The 16,642-nt window shown below is 39.1% G+C and overlaps 1 non-coding gene across 1 annotated transcript; it reads left to right on the top strand.

The window, feature by feature from the left end:
* Positions 1-16,327: 16,327 nt before the first annotated feature.
* LOC121441169 lies at positions 16,328-16,434 on the top strand. Its single transcript, XR_005973436.1, has one exon. It is a non-coding gene; the product is annotated as a U6 spliceosomal RNA (small nuclear RNA).
* Positions 16,435-16,642: the final 208 nt, after the last annotated feature.

The raw sequence follows: 16,642 nt of genomic DNA, 5'->3' as shown, positions 1-16,642 counted from the left end.
CTAGGCTTTAATCCTATCTCTACCACTTAATAATGAGGCAGCCAACCTTCAATAACTCAAAGTATTTGTCACTAAGCCTGACAATATGATATAATGAGGCAGCCAACCTTCAATAACTCAAAGTATTTGTCACTAAGCCTGACAATATGAGTTTGACTCCCAGATCCATGAATTGACACTTGCAAGTTGTTTTCTGACCTCCACAGGCTTACAATGACATACACATGCCCCCCCACACACACAAATAATTAAAAAAATTAACAAACTCTGACCACTTAATGAAATTATTTTAAAGAGTAGACGGTGTGGCCTGGAGTAGGAGCACATGCCTTTAGTCCCAGCATTAGGGAGGCAGAGGCAAATGAATCTCTTGAGTCTTAGGCCAACTTGGGCTACACAGCAAGTTCCAGGATAGCCAGGGCTACAAAGAGAAAACCTAACTCAAAAAATCAAAGATAAAGAAAGAAAAATTGGATACTGTAAAACAGATGGAGTACTAGATATATAATATAGAATCCTAAGCCTTAATAGGACTCGGTGTGATTAGCATACTCAGGGACTTAAAGTCAATCTCCAACATCAAAATAAACAAAATTTAAAATTTTGATTTTTGAGATCTTTTCTTGCTTTCACATACAGGGTCTAAATTTTTTAGCAGTACACTACAAATCACTTCTGCCTATCTTTCACCCTCCCTATAAACCCAATACAAAAGCAATCCTAATCCACTTCATATTTAGCGAATATAATCACAGTGTTGCTATTCCCCTCATTCTAAAATGGAAAATTATATTAATTCCAGATTTTTTTTATAATTCTGATAACACAATAGAAGCTCAGAAGAATTAAATCAGAATTTTCCAACCTAATAAAACTTTCACAGGCAAATCAACTATATAAAACGTGGTAAGTCAGCTTATGGACTAAATACTATATAATTTGAAGTAGTAATACACATACTATAAGTTCCATCAATGTCAAACCAGTTGCAAGAAAATAAATTTAGCTTATTTTAAACAACTAAATATTTAACCTAAAAAATGCAAAATGAATAATAAAAACCTAGAGACAGGGTTCAAGCTGCAGAGCAGAAAAGCAAAGCAGCCAAGCCACTAGAGAGCTCTTATTCCCTTGAAATTTTCAGACTGAAAGAGAGCGAGTTCCTGTCTAACCCACTTATAGTCCTCTCTAGTGCTGGGATTAGAGACATGCACCACCACCATCCAGCAATTATGACTAACTAGTGTGACTGCTGGAATGAAAGGTGTGTGCCACCACTACCTGGCTTATATGGCTGACTAGTATAGCTGTTTTGTGTTCTCATCTTCAGGCAAGCTTTATTTATTAAAATACAAATGAAATATCACAACATTTCCCTTTTTGTCTAAAAAATAAGGCTATAACTAATATAAGAAAACTATATACAATATATACAGGCAATAAATACATCAACAATGTCTATTCCACTTGCATTTGACATATTCAGAGAAAACACTCCATATCTATCCTATCTTGGTGAGTCCAAAGTTTTGTACCTAATTTACTTTCTATTATAACTTGTTTTCTGTATCTGGTAAACAAGGAAAACTATAACTCTCTAGTCTTCAACTCACTCAGAGATTCAAGAAGGAAATAATATTAACTGAGTAAGCAGGAAGTACAAACAAGTTGAGAGTTATTTAAAAGGTTGAAGACATATGCAATTCATGCCACATGGCACAAAAGAGTAACTATTAAATGTTGCGGGAGGTCCTTCCGCTCCTCCAGCCTATAGCCACTGATATACCAGCCCATTGGGGCGTGTTCTCTCTCCCTTTAAAAAAGCGGCCACTTCCCTCTCCTCTCTTCACTTCCTGCTCCGCCGGCGACTAGACTCCCTTCCTGGTTGCATAGAGGGCTGTTGTCTGGGACAGTGATGTGTAAGTTTTTTCCCCTTTAAATAAATACCACCCTATTAATCATAATTCTAAACTGGTGTGGTATTGTTTGTGACTTACGCCTTCAAGTAGGGTTTTACTATAAGTTCTTATTTGGCCAGAACATTGTAAGAAGGTGCACCATTTCACCTAACCAAGTTGGAACCATCTTGAGCAGCTTGTACCCAAAACCAGTTTTATAATAGCACTATCAGCAACATGACATTGTATCAACCAGGTGGAGTCATTGCTGTGAGGCCCCATCAACTTCCTGGAAATTTCAAAGTTTATTGCAAGAAAATATACTGTTCATTGGGGAAGAGTTAAACATTATTCATATAGACATATATTCAACGGAAGATATGATATAGACAAAAGAGGCATGGAGAAAAATAAATTTTTTTCTAAAGTCTTTTGTCATTCTGTCCTGGTATGGCTCCTGACATGAGACAGAAACTCTGAATTTTTCTTTTAACAACATGCTTAGATTTAAAGACAGAAAGCCATTGTCCAACTCCAAAGCCAGCTTTGATTTTTTAAGTGATTTTATAATGCTATAGGAAATTAGATAGTTTTTACCCTCAGATGACCTGGCCTCATAAGTCATATTCCTCTTTACTTAGTGATCCTTTCTGGATAGTCATTTTTTTCCTCTTTAGGCATCCAAATGTCCAAGGTCTCTTGACATTTTGAAGATGAGTATTTTCCTGTAAAGACAAAAACAGAACCCTGCCCCAACCTTTATGAGGTTTCCTTACCACTTGTATGATTGTCACCTCTTTGGATGAGATGTCGTTTCTCTTTCTCAAGAGATTTTTCTTTTAAAAACTGAATCTTTATTAATTTTTAAGGTATCCATAGATTTCTTCTCCTGTGGAAACAAGAGCAAAACCCCTTCCCCAACATAGCACATCTCCTGGTTTCCATTGTGAGGTCAACACATCCTTGAAATACACCGACTGATTTAATTCAGAAGTCTTTTTTTCTATTATCCAATATCTCTCTGCTGCCACTGTTTCTTTCTCATTAGCATTAAGAAAATTCAAAGTTAATAAAGCATTATACAATCTATTTATGGGGGTGTTTCCATTCCTTTCTGTTTGTTTAGCATATTCTTTATAGTTCGATTTGAACTTTCTATAAATGCCTGACCTGTAAGATTGCTTGGTATACCTGTAATATGCCTTATATTATATGTATTAAGCAAAAAACCTGTTTCATTTTTTTAGACACATATGCTGAACCATTGTCTGTCTTTATTTGTGCAGTTATGCCCATGATAGCCATACCTTCTAATAAATGTGTGATTACTGAATCTGCCTTTTCTGAGTGCAAGGTAGTTGCACACTGAAAGCCTGAATAAGTGTCAATGGTATGGTATACATATTTTAATTTTCCAAATTCTGGAAAGTGGAACATAACCATCTGCCAAATTTTATTCCTTTGAGTACTGTTTGGGTTAGTACCTGCAGGTAGCAGTGTTTGGTTATAGAAAGAACAAGTAACAAACTAAGAGCAGTTATTGTTAATGGGGGTTTTTGTCCTGCCTGGTTTCTGTCCTCCCACCAAGTCCCACACCTGTTCAGCCCCAAAGAAAATCACAGAGGTCTACATAAGTTATAAACTTATTGACCCATTAGTTCAGGCTTCTTATTAACTCTTGGATGTTTTTGTTTTTTTTTTTAAAGGGGGGAGTGGTGCAGGACAATAGTCTATATTCTGTCAATCATGCTTTAAATAAACGCTGATTGGCCAGTAGCCAGGCAGGCAGTATAGGTGGGACAACCAGACAGGAAGAAAAGGTGGGGCAAGGAAAACAGGAGAATTCTGGGAAGAGGGAAGCTCTCTTGGCAGTCCTGTTCAGACACCGAAGAAGCAGGATGTGACTAGCCCCAATGAAAAAGGTACTTAGTCATGTGGCTAACATAGATAAGAATAGTGGGCTAATATAAGTTATAAGAGTTAACAGGAAGCCTGAGGCCTGAGGTAATGGGCCAATCAGTTTATCACTTATGGAGACCTCTGTGTGATTTTCTTTGGGGCTTACTGTCTGTGGGCACTGGGCAGGAGAGAAACTCTAACAAGCAAGCCCTCATGTTACAGAATGGCACCCATGTGGACAGCTGCATCCACATAAAACCCGAGAGAGCTTGGGAAGTAATTCTAGACAGAAAGGAATAGGGTAAAGCATGGCTTCTTGGTAGCAGCAATTTCTTAGGTCTGCTCTACTTGCTAGAGGCAAACACTCTCATTTAAGAGAGGCTTCCTGACTCAGCTTTAGCTGTAAAACCTTGCAGCTCTTTTAAGAGTCCCTGCCACAAAACACTTAAATGGTGTTGATGAAAAGCTGACTGCATGCATTTTTGTTTTAAGCCGCACTGTTTTAAAATGCTGGCTTTCTGGGCCGTCCTGCCAGGGCAAACTCTGACTCTTTCAGTGTTGTAATATGAGCGGCGGGGCTGCGTCCCCAGCACCCTGGCCACCTGGCTAGCTTATGCCCCGAAATAACAACACACAAACTGTATTCATTTAAACACTGCTTGGCCCATTAGCTCTAGCCCTTACTGGCTAATTCTGATATCCTGATCAACCCATCTCTAATAAACTGTGTAGCACCGGTCTTACTGGGAAAGATTCAGCATGTCTGACCTGGCGGCTTGCTTCATCGCACGCATCTGCCTCAGAGAGCAGAGCTATCATGTCTGCCCGGGAGAGGGGAGCATGGCGTCTCTGAGCTCACTTCCTCTTCCTCCCAGCATTCTGTTCTGTTTACTCCACCCACCTATGTTTTAACCTATGAGGCCAAGCAGTTTCTTTATTATAATTAACCAATAACCTTCCTCCATCATTTCAGGCAGGCGGTCTGACTACAGAGCATGTGAGTGTGGTTTGTGAGCACACTGCTGCAGCTTGTGGACCTTGAACTGCTGTAGAGTTGTGGCAATAAACATGGCTCTGGCTGGTACCTCTGCCCATGAGGCTAGAAAGCTAAGGAATGGGCTGGATCCAGCCGTCAAAGCCACGGCTTTAATCCTACCCATATTGCTTAGTAAAGTAAAGACTCATGTGGTCATAAAAAGAGAGAGATATACAGTAAAGATAGAGTCAAAGATGAAGAAAACCTCTAAGTGTTTTACTGTGTGTTTAAAAACATATGAAGGCTTGGGAGAGAAAAGAAAAAGGTTAAAGTCCTTAAAATAAAAAGGGAAGAGAGTAGTTGGGTATGGTGGTACACACCTTTAATCCCATTGCCTGGGAGGCAGAGGCGGATAGATCTCTGTGAGTTAAAGGTGTGGTAACACACACCTTTAATTTTAGCACTGGGGAGGCAGAGACAGGCGGATCTCTGTGAGTTCAAGGACAGCCTGGTCTACAGCACGAGTTCCAGGACAAAGATACACAGAAACCCTGTCTCAAAAAGCCAAAAATTAAAAATAGAAGAAATAGAGTTTAAAATAAAGCCATGTAAAGATGGAAAACACACAGAGAATCTGGATGCTGTATGTTCTTATGCTCTCTTTAAATTGTTTGAATGCTGAGAAAGGAGCAACAGCTGCTAAAAGGTACTTGTTTATAAATGCGGCTGAACTAATCCAAGATAGGTATTTTGAAAATACCTTGACTTCAAAATTGAAGGCAAAAGGTATGTTACTTTGGAGAAGAGATTTTGCTTTTGTTTCCATAGGACATGAGATCATGTGGATTCATTCTGAGTTAAGAAAAATCAGGTTTGATTAAGGAAGACCACCTGAGAAATCTCTGGTAGGAACAGATGGCCTAGATATCTGAGTTCTACATCCAGAACAGATTCAAGACTTCTGCCTGAGACGATCAAGCCTCACAGGACACTCCAGTCAGGACTTGATTATAATTCTAAATTTTTTTAGGCCCTCATAAGATTATCAGCGTCCCTGACCAGCAGAAAGTAGCCTGGAATACTACACCCACATTCCCAAAAAAATGGACTATGGATATTTTCCTTTGTCTAAAAAAAAAAGAGGGGGAAGTGGTATAGAACAATTCTGTATCTTTCAATTATGTTTTAAATAAACACTGATTGGCCAGTAGCCAGGCAGGAAGTATAGGCAGGATAACCAGACAGGAAGTAGAGGTGGGGCAACGAGAACAGGAGTATTCTAGGAGGAAGGAAGCTCTTCCTGCAGTCCTGCCCAGACCATGGAAGAAGCAAGATGTGACCTACCCCACTGATAAAGGTACCGAGCCATGTGGCTAACATAGATAAGAATAATGGGTTAATATAAGTTATAAGAGTTAATAAGAAGCCTGAGCTAATGGGCCAATCAGTTAATAACTCACAGAGACCTCTGTGTGATTTTCTTTGGGAATAACGGCTGTTGGAACTGGACAGAACAGAAGTCCCAACAAGCAGGCCCTCGTGTTACAAATTATTAAGGACAATCAAAGAGATTTCGAGAGTTGGTGGTGGTCAGAATAAGAAGGAAGCCCAAAGTTTTTTGTCAGTCATGTGCCGAGAACTGTGTGTACCATGCTGGTAGAATAAATGCCATAGGGATTGCTGGCTGGAAAACAGCTGGTGGGGAATGTCAGATTCTTTAGCAGAGGCAGATGGCCACGAGCAGGCAAGGAAACATTCCCAGGCTGGCAAACTGAGAGGTTCCTAGTAAGTGTGGACTTTTTCCCACATGGGGTGCCAGATGATGCAGAATATGTCAAATGGGGGGAACACAAGTCAAATAACCCCAAACTAACTTGGAATAGAGTATTTTAAGGTTTTTCTTTATTAAAAGGGAACTCATGGATCACAGCGAGGAAATAAGGATGGGGTCTGAGATTCAGGTGAGGAGGAGAAGAGATAGCTAGGTGGGACTGCAGCTTTTTAGTACCCTAAGTCACACCCCAATCTGGTCTAGCATCTTAAAGGCCATTGGCTGAAGGAGGTTCCCCATTAAATAATCTACCTTTTTATATTATCATATATATATCCTCCTTTTTTTTCTTTTCAGAACAGATTTTATAATCTGCCCTTTTATCCTATCATATCTATAACCCTCTTTTTTCTTTTCAAAAGAAGAATCTTGAATCTAATTTCCTTTGTTTAGCTTTTTTTTTTTACCATTACCAGTAACAACTTGTAACCAATCCTGCTAAACAATGACAAATATCCATAACCCATTGAATGACCAGCCCTCTCCCCACCTCTTGGGAATGTGAGCTTTCTATTCTTAAATTTACTTCATGTTGTCCGAAGGGGCAACATTATCTTTAGGGGATCCTGAAAAGAAAAATTTGGGTTACAAAGAAAAACATATATAGTTCCTCCTGGAAATTGGAAGCAGACAAGATCGCAGGGCAAAAGTTGGGAGCATAGGGGTGGGGTGGGGAAAAGGGAGAGGGGGAGAGAGAAGGGAGAAGGGGAGAATTGGGGAGAGCTTGGGGGAGTGGGATGGTTGAGATGGAGGAAGGGCAGATATGGGAGCAGGAAAGAAGATATCTTAGGGAAAGGAGTGGGGGGAGGGGGAGAAAGGTGGGAGGAGGGGGCGTAGGGTGGGAGGAGGGGGAGGGAAATGGGAGGCTGGGAGGAGGTGGAAACTTGTTTTTTTTTCTCCTTTTCTCAAATATATATATATATATATATATATATATATATATATATATGAAGATATCTTAATTAAGGGAGCTATTTTAGGGCTGGCAAGAGACTTGGCTCTAGAGGGGTTCCCAGGTGTCCAAAGGGATGTCCCCAGATAGGTCTTTGGGCAGTAAAGGGGAGGGTGCTTGAACTGGCCTTGTCCCATAGCCACACTGATGAATATCTTGAATATCACCATAGATCCTTCATCCGGTAATGGATGGAGATAGAGGCAGAGAACCACACTGGAGCACCAGACTGAGCTCCCAAGGTCCAGTTGAATAGCAGAAAGAGGGGGAAGATAAGCAAGGAAGTCAGGACTGTGGGGAGTTGGTCCACCCACTGAGACAGTGTGACTGATCTAAGGGGAGCTCACCAAGGCCAGCTGGACTCGGACTGATAGAGCATGTGATCAAACTGGACTCTCTGAATGTGGATGACAATGGGGGCTGACTGAGAAGCCAATGATAATGGCACTGGGATTTGATTATACTGCATGTACTGGCTTTTCAGGATTCTAGTCTGTTTGGATGTACACCTTCCTAGACCTGGATGGAGTGGGGGGGGACTTGGACTTCCCACCGGGCAGGGCACCCTGTCCTCTCTTAGGACTGGAGGGGGAAGGGGAGTGGGGGAGTGGGAGGGAGATGGGAGGAGGTGGAAATTTTGAATGGTATTATTTATAAAGCAAAAACAGAAAAAAGAAAAATTTGGGTTAATCGTCAAGTTCTAGGAGAGGTAGCTGTATCAGTTGTACAGTCTCTGCATAATGTGAAAGTTCAGGATTTGTCTCAAGTCTTGGCTAGAATAGTCAGTTGGCTCGATCATCTCAGCTAGCCACCTCAAAATTAATCTAAGCAGGTTGTAGTCTAAAAACTGATCTTTAGGTGGTATTTTTCAGCTAAGTGGTGTTATCATAGTCCTGGAAAAATTGTCCTTGTGGGGCCCCATCCTCCTTATAGAGACTTCAAAGGTCACTATTAGTCATGTTCATGGTTCACTGTAGAAAACTGATAGAGACTCAAACTCGAAATCATATACAGGAAGGTAGATGAAACCTTTTTTCTAGAATTAGTACTCTACATGACAAAAAAGTTTAATATATATATATATATATATTATTCTTATAAAATTTATAACTTAAGAAAAGTTGTTAAAGAGTCAATATAAAACCAAAGGGTTATGAGATTTCTGGCAATAAAATAGTCCTTAAATATTTGTTTTTCTTCTGTTCCATAACAGGTGGCTCTTGTAACATGAGACAGAGATTTTGGATTTCACCTTAATTAGTATGCTTGGGTGTAGAGTAGGAGAGAGTCACACTCCAACTCCAAAGCCAACTTTGATGTTTCTTTTCTTTCTTTTCTTTTTAAAACAAACTTATTTTACATATCAATCCCAGTTCCTTCTCTCTCCTGTCTTCCCACTTGCCCCAACTTCTCCCCACCCTATCCACCATCCACTCCTCAGAGTGGGTGAGGCCTCTCTCATGGAGAGTAAACAAAGTCTGTCAATCACTTGAGGCAGGACCAAGGTCCTCTATCCTATCTCTATCTAGGTTGGGGAATCTGCATAAGACCAATCTAGGCACTCTGAATGTGGGTGACAGCTTTAGTTTTTAATTGGACTAGGATTACAAAAAGACCATTTGCATTATATGTCTGTAGAGAATAGCAGAAACAAATATTTGGAAAGATTATAAAATTTTATTTTGTTGGAAATGTGATATACCAATACGTCAATTTATTCTTTTTCTTGAGACTTTTTTTCTGGATGGTTTGTCCTTTTTCTTCAGATGTCTCATTTGAAATCTTCAGATTCTGTAGCTGGATACCTTTACTCTCCTGAAAAGAAAGAGGCATATGGAACTCATCCACATTAACTGCTGGTTTTCTGAGGTCGTTTCTCAGGGCAGACATTTCCACAGTTGTCCCGGTTCTAGTTTGCTGTCTATTGACAATAAAACACAAAACAAAAGCAACTTGGGGAGTGTCTCAGCCTTTCTATTGCTGTGATAAAACACCGTGATTAAAAGTAACTTCGGGGAGGAAGGGGCTTATTTCAGCTTACAATTTTCAGGTCACTCTCCCTCACTAAGAGAAGTCAGAGTAGGACTTGATGCAGAAAACCGGAGGCTGCTGGCCGGCTTGCTCCCTCTGACCAGCTCAACCTGCTTTCTTTTTCTTTTTTTTTTATTAAAAATTTCTGCCTCCTCCCCATCTCCCATTTCTCTCCCCCTCCCTCCATCCCCTTCCCCTCCCTCTCCAGTCCAAAGAGCAGTCAGGGTTCTGTAGTAATAAGAAGCAGCGGGGCTGCATCCCCAACACCCCAGCAGCCTGGCTAGCTTATGCCCCGAAATAACAAAGCACAAACTGTATTCATTTAAACACTGCTTGGCCCATTTCTATCTAGCCTCTTCTAGGCTAATTCTCACATATTAATTTAGCCCATTTCTAATCATCTGTGTTGCACTCCAAGGTGCTCTTACCGGGAAGATTCTAGCCTACGTCCATCCTGGGTTGGAGCTGAATCGCGTCTGCCCTGGAGAGCGGAGCATGGCATCTCTGTCTGAGGCGTCTTACCTCACTTCCTCTTCCTCCCAGCATTCTGTTCTGTTTACTCCACCCACCTATGATCTAAGCTATGCGCCCAAGCAGTTTGTTTATTACTTAGCCAATGAAATCAACAAATTGATATATGACACTCCCACATCAGGGTTCTCTGCCCTGTGGGCAGTCCAAGGCTCCCCCCCCCTCCATCCAGGTCTAGGAAGGTGCACATCCAAACAGACAAGGCTCCCAAAAAGCCAGTACATACAGTAGAATCAAAACCCAGTGCCATTGTCCTTGGCTTCTCAGTCAGCCCTCATTGTCTGCCACGTTCAGAGAGTCTGATTTGATCCCATGCTTTTTCAGTCCCAGTCCAGCTGGCCTTGGTGAGCTCCAACTAGACCAGCCCCACCTTCTCAGTGGGTGGGCGCACCCCTCGCAGTCCTGACTTCCTTGCTCATGATGTCCCTCCAACTGCTCCTCGTTTGGACTTTGGGAGCTCAGTCTGGTGCTCCAATGTGGGTCTCTGTCTCTATCTCCATCACCATGCACAAAACTCAAGTCCAAATGGATTAAAGACCTCAATATTAATTGGAACACGCTGAACCTGATAGAAGAGAAAGTGGGAAGCAGTTTACAACACATGGGCACAGGAGACCACTTCCTACATATAACCCCAGTAGCTCAGGCATTAAGGGCATCATTGAATAAATGGGACCTCCTGAAACTGAGAAGCTTCTGTAAAGCAAAGGACACTATCATTAAGACAAAAAGGCAACCCACTGACTGGGAGAAGATCTTCACCAACCCCGCAACTGACAAAGGTCTGATCTCCAAAATATTTAAAGAACTCAAGAAACTAGACTTTAAAATGCTAATTAACCCAATTAAAACATGGGGCACTGAGCTGAACAGAGAATACTCAACCTGCTTTCTTATGCAACCCTGGATCACCTAGCCAGGGGAAGCCTACAGTCTACAGCCCACAGTGGGCTGGACCACCCCACAGCCCTTCTCCAACCCTACTTTTGTGGAGATTCTCTTTTGGCAATCTATATCTGATCAAATGAAAAGCATTTCTTAGTTTTATAGGTTAATTCAGATTAAATGACCATGATGCTTAATGAACTATCATCTCTTCTAATTCAGAGGTATTTCTTGTTCAAATCGAATATCACGTTTGATAGTATCCATTGCTTTTCTTCTCCTGTGGGAAAAAAGGCAAAACTCCTTTCCCAACTTAATACATGTCCATGTTTCCATTCTGAGGTCAGTACATCTTTAAAGTATATCAACTAATTCAATTCTGTAGTTTTTTTCCTACTATTCAATGTCTCTCCACAGCTGATGTTACTTTCTCATTGGCATTTAGAAAATTCAAAGTTAATAAAGCACTATGCAATCTATTTCTGGGGGTCTTTATCATCCCTTTCTATTTATTTAACATATCCTTTAAAGTTCCATTTGATCTTTCTATAACTGTCTAGCCTGTAGGATTGTGTGGTATGCCTATCATATGTTTTATACTATAATAAGCAAAAAACTGTTTCACTTCCTTAGAGACATATGCTGGAGCATTGTCTGTCTTTATTTGTAAAGGTATACCCAGGATGTTCATAACTTCTAGCAAATGTGTGATTACCGAATCACCCTTTTCTGAACTCAAAGCATTTGCCCATTGAAAGCCTGAATAAATTTCAATGCTGTATACTTATTTTAGTTTTCCAAATTCTACAAAATTGAGCATAGTCATTTGCCAGATTTTATTCCTTTGAGTACCCTTTGGGTAACTTCCTGCAGGTAGTGGTGTTTGGTTGTATAAAAAAAACCAAATAGAACATTTTCTTATAATTTCGTTGGCTTGTTGCCACATGATGGAAATTTTTTTTTAACCTGTGCTAGTGATGTGATTTTTTTAAAATAAAATTCTGAGGCTTTCAGCCCATCTCCATCAAATAATTGATCAATTTTTGCATTACCTTGTGCTTGAGGATCTGGAAGATCCATATAGGATTGGGTGTGTATTATTTATATGGGATGATTCCTATTCCTGATTGTATCTTGTAAGTGAATAAATATTAAAGTCAATTCTTTATCATCTGGTATAAGTTCAGCAGTTTTAATATGTAAAAATCTTTTCTGCATATTGTCAATCTGTGACTATGTTGAAAGGTTCTTTAAAATTACTTAGTACCATGAGAATACCATATAATTCTGACTTTTGTACAAAATCATAAAGGCTTTGATTTACTTTACTTGAATCTTCTGATTTGTAATTTGTCTTTTCTGTTTTATTTGTACCAGTATAGAATGTACAGATTCCAGTTATTGAAGTGTCCCATATAATGTGAGGAAGAATCCAATTAATTCTCTTCATAAGTTGAATTCTCTTGCTTTAGGGGGTAGGTGTTGTTAATCTCTCCTCCAAAATAATTACTACTAGCTCTTTGCCAAGGTTCACTTTCTTCCCATAATTTGACAATTTTGTCATTATTAAAAAGTACTATAATTTCTGCTGGTCTGTTCATGCTAATTGATAAAGTCTCAATTTTCTTTTTTGAATTAACTCAGAGACACTTTCCATAAAAGTCTTCACTTTTTTTTTTAACTAGGTTTATGTGTTAAAAAGATCCATTCTAAGATAATATCTTTCCTTACTTCCTGTAGGGGAATGTTTGAAGGGTAGTATGACCAAAATGCAGTTAAGATTTGGATCCACATGATCTACATATGCCTTCTGTAATTTCTCTTTAATCAAAGCCAATTCTCTCTCAGCTTCAGCTGGTAATGCCTTGAGACTATTTAAGTTCTTGTCACATCTAAGGTTTTTTTTGTTGTTGTTGTTTTTGTTTTTCAAGACAGGGTTTCTCTGTGGGTTTGGAGCCTGTCCTGGAACAAGCTCTTGTAGACCAGGCTGGTCTCGAACTCACAGAGATGCACCTGCCTCTGCCTCCCAAGTGCTGGGATTAAAGGCATGCGCCACCACCGCCTGGCTCTAAGGATTTGTTTACATTAATCAGTTCATCAGTTCCTATTCTGATAGTGCATTGTAGATTGGGAATGTCTCCTAGTAATCTTTAGAAGAGTCTATAATCTTTAAGAGTCTATAATCGGTCCCTCCTAATTTGTACCTTTTGGGGTCTATTTTTTATAAGCCTATTTCATAACCTAAATAATTAGTAGAATATCCTCTTTGTATATTTTCAGGAGCAATTTGTACTCCCCAATAAGGCAATTTTTTTTTTACTTCTTCAAACATTCTTTCTAAAGTATCTACATTTGAATCAGATAATAAAATGTCATTCATGTAATAGTAAACTATAGTCAGGAAATTGTTTATTATTATTTCTACTGGCTGATTTACAAAATATTGGCATAGGGTGAGGCTATTTAACATTACTTGTGGGAGAATCTTACATTGATATCTTTTATCAGGCTAGGAATTATTATAAGTAGTCACTGTGAAGGCAAATTTTTTTCTGTCTTTTTCTTGTAAAGGTGTAAAGAAACAATCTTTTAAATCAATAACTATAAGACACCATCCTGTAGGCAATAGAGAAGGCAAAGGAATGCCGGACTGTAGAGAATCCGTTGGTTGAATCACCTTATTAACAGCTCTTAGATCTGTTACCATTCTCTATTGTTTAGATTTCTTTTTAACAACAAATATAGGAGAATTCCAAGGGCTGGTTGATTATTCAATATGCTCAGCATCTAGTTGCTCCTGTACCAGCTGTTTTAAAGTCTGCAGTTTCTCTGTTGTTAAGGGATATTGCTTAACCCATACAGGTTTTTCTGCAACCATTTAAAGGTAGGGCTGTTGTTACCTTTGAAATAGCAGCTGTTGTGTCCTGTTTTTGTACAACCTGAATGGTCAGTGACTGTTCTTTATAATATCTTGTAGCATTTTCTCCAGAAACATATGTTAATTTATGGTTTGTTTCTAAGATTGGAGAAATGTAAATCTGAATATTCCATGGCAGTAACAAATCATATGCCCTCAAATCCATTGCTATGTTAGCCACATATTGTTTTAATATTCCTCTCTGTCCTTCTGGCACTGTACATTCAACACATCTCATGCTCTGCTTTATCTGAAATAATGTTTAGATCCCTAAACACTGAACATTTACGTCTTAAAAAGGCTAATTTGGATGCCAAGATTCTGATGAAATTATTGTTACATTCACACCTGTGTCTACCAGACCTTCAATGACTTCATTTATTCATTTTTAATTTTTGTCTTTGTTCATTTATAGAAGTTTGCCAAAATACTCATTTTATGATTTCTCCTGAGTTTTTTGTTCTCTCTTCTATAGTTGTTCTGTTACCCAAGGCAGTGTGGTATCTTACAATAGGCATTAGGTTCTTTAATTGCTCTGGGAAGGAGTTTCCTCTATGATGGCAGGAAACAACTGAACTGGATTTTGCATAGGGGCCTTTGAGAGGCCCCTCACAGAGTTTCCTGATAGTAAAGGATTACCTTGAATATTTTTCATTGACCTACATTCATTAGTCCAATGCCTGCCTTTGCTACACCTTCCACATGATTCAGAAGGGATGGGCTTTCTGAATGGATTATTCTAAAAAAAAAACAAAACATTGTATCTAGGAATGTCCTGTCTACAATCCCTTTTAAGGTGACCTTATTTGCCACAGTTATGATTTTGACATTTCAATTTTTCCTCAAACCTCTGAAAATGATCTCTCCTATCTATGCATCATCATGGACATGAGATTCAACATTAACTATACCTCAAATCCATTCTTCCAAAGGTATTGATCTTCCATTTAATCACCTAATTTCCTTTTGCATAGAAATTGGCACTTTCAAAAGCCACAGATTCAGTTACTATTTGTCTAACTTTTGAATTTGGTATCATTCTATTTACTGCTGAAGTCAATCTTTGTAAGAAATCCATAAAGGCTTCCTTTTGGCCCTGTATAACTTTAGTAAATGACTCGATTTTCTTTCTTATTTCTACAATTCTGTCCCTGAGTTCTATGCATCATAAATCGAGGGTGTCATCATCATATACACCTTGCCTTTCTATAACAGTATAATCTCCTTCTCCAAGAATTTGATCTTAGGAGACTTTCCTACCTCTATCTTTAATCCATTGTTCAGTAATTTTAGCCACATCTCTGAACCAGGTATTTCACTTTAATTGTGGACCTGGCTCTAAAAGACCTTTAACCAATTCTATTCAGTCGTTAGGAATAATTCTATTACAAACTGACCACAAGTTTAACATTTGCTTCACAAAAGGTGAACATATACCATATGAGACTATTGCTACCTTGAATCTCCTTAAATCTAACATGGGTACAGGAATCCAGTTAGCTGTAATAGATCTTCTGTCATTTGGCAATTCCTGTAAGGCTACTGGATATATAAAGGTTGGTTGTTTGAAATCCTTAAGCTGTAACTCTCTATTCTTACAATGCAGTACTGAAATTTGTTCTCCATTAAATTCCTCTGTTTGGATCTGAATAGCTCTGTTATCTGTTTTATTAGGTTTTTCTGAGGCCTGTATCTTAGCACTCAGATTAATCCACTTTTTACTGACAAGACAAAATTTATTAAACTGATAATGTTTACAATTGACATTACTTAAATCCCATCTAAATTAGATATCCTCTCATTTAATCCTTCCATTTTCAAACTGTCAACATATTATCACACAGAGACCCAAATCCCTCCATTATAATGGTTTTCTTTTTATTTTAATGTGAGAAAAACTCTCTTTTAAGAATTCCCAAATGTCTTACCAAATCTACCGACAATGTTGAAAAAGAGGTATGGTTTATTGCTGTTGCATGGAACAGTAAAAGCCAGACTGGATTTCAAGGCAGCTATATAGTTTGGTAGCAGCATGAGAAGGAGTTGAGAGGGATGGAGGAGGGAGAGAGAGAGAGAGAGAGAGAGAGAGAGAGAGAGAGAGAGAGGAGAGAGACAGTTGTCTGAAAAATCCACAGGGAATTATTGGTGGTGGAGCACAGCTCATGTGGTGGTGGTCTGCCTGAAGTCAGAACTAGTCAGTCTAGGGCAGATGAATCCTGTGGCATTTGGAGCCCAGGTGATTCTGGAGTTTGGGTGGCAACTGGAGATTTTGTCAGAGAGGGTACAACTGGAAAAATCCCAAATTCCCTCAGAAGCTTGAGGAAAAAAAGAAAAGAAAGCCTAACCAGGTGGGGCTGGAACTTGATGTACAGCTCCAACAGGAGCCCCATGTAAAAGGCCACAGGCAGTGCTCACTTTGGCAGCACATATACTAAAATTGGAACGATACAGAGAAGATTAGTATGGCCACTGCACAAGGATGACACGCAAATTCATGAAGCATTCCATATTTTTACAAAACCTAAGAATAATAGAGATAGAAGGAGAAGAATTACAGCTCAAAGGCCAGAAAATATATTTAACAAAATTATGGAAGAAAACTTTCCTAATTTAAAGAAAGATATTCCTATGAATATTCAAGAAGCATACAGAACACCAAATAGACGGAATCAACAAAAAAAAAAACATCCCCTCGCCATATAATAATCAAAACACAAAACAT

Source organism: Microtus oregoni, unplaced genomic scaffold, assembly GCF_018167655.1.
Source record: "Microtus oregoni isolate MIOR12 unplaced genomic scaffold, Mior012 000073F_ref0000255, whole genome shotgun sequence".
NCBI lineage: Eukaryota > Metazoa > Chordata > Mammalia > Rodentia > Cricetidae > Microtus > Microtus oregoni.
The sequence above is the reverse complement of the archived record's forward strand: the minus strand, read 5'-3'. Positions and strand labels throughout refer to the sequence as shown.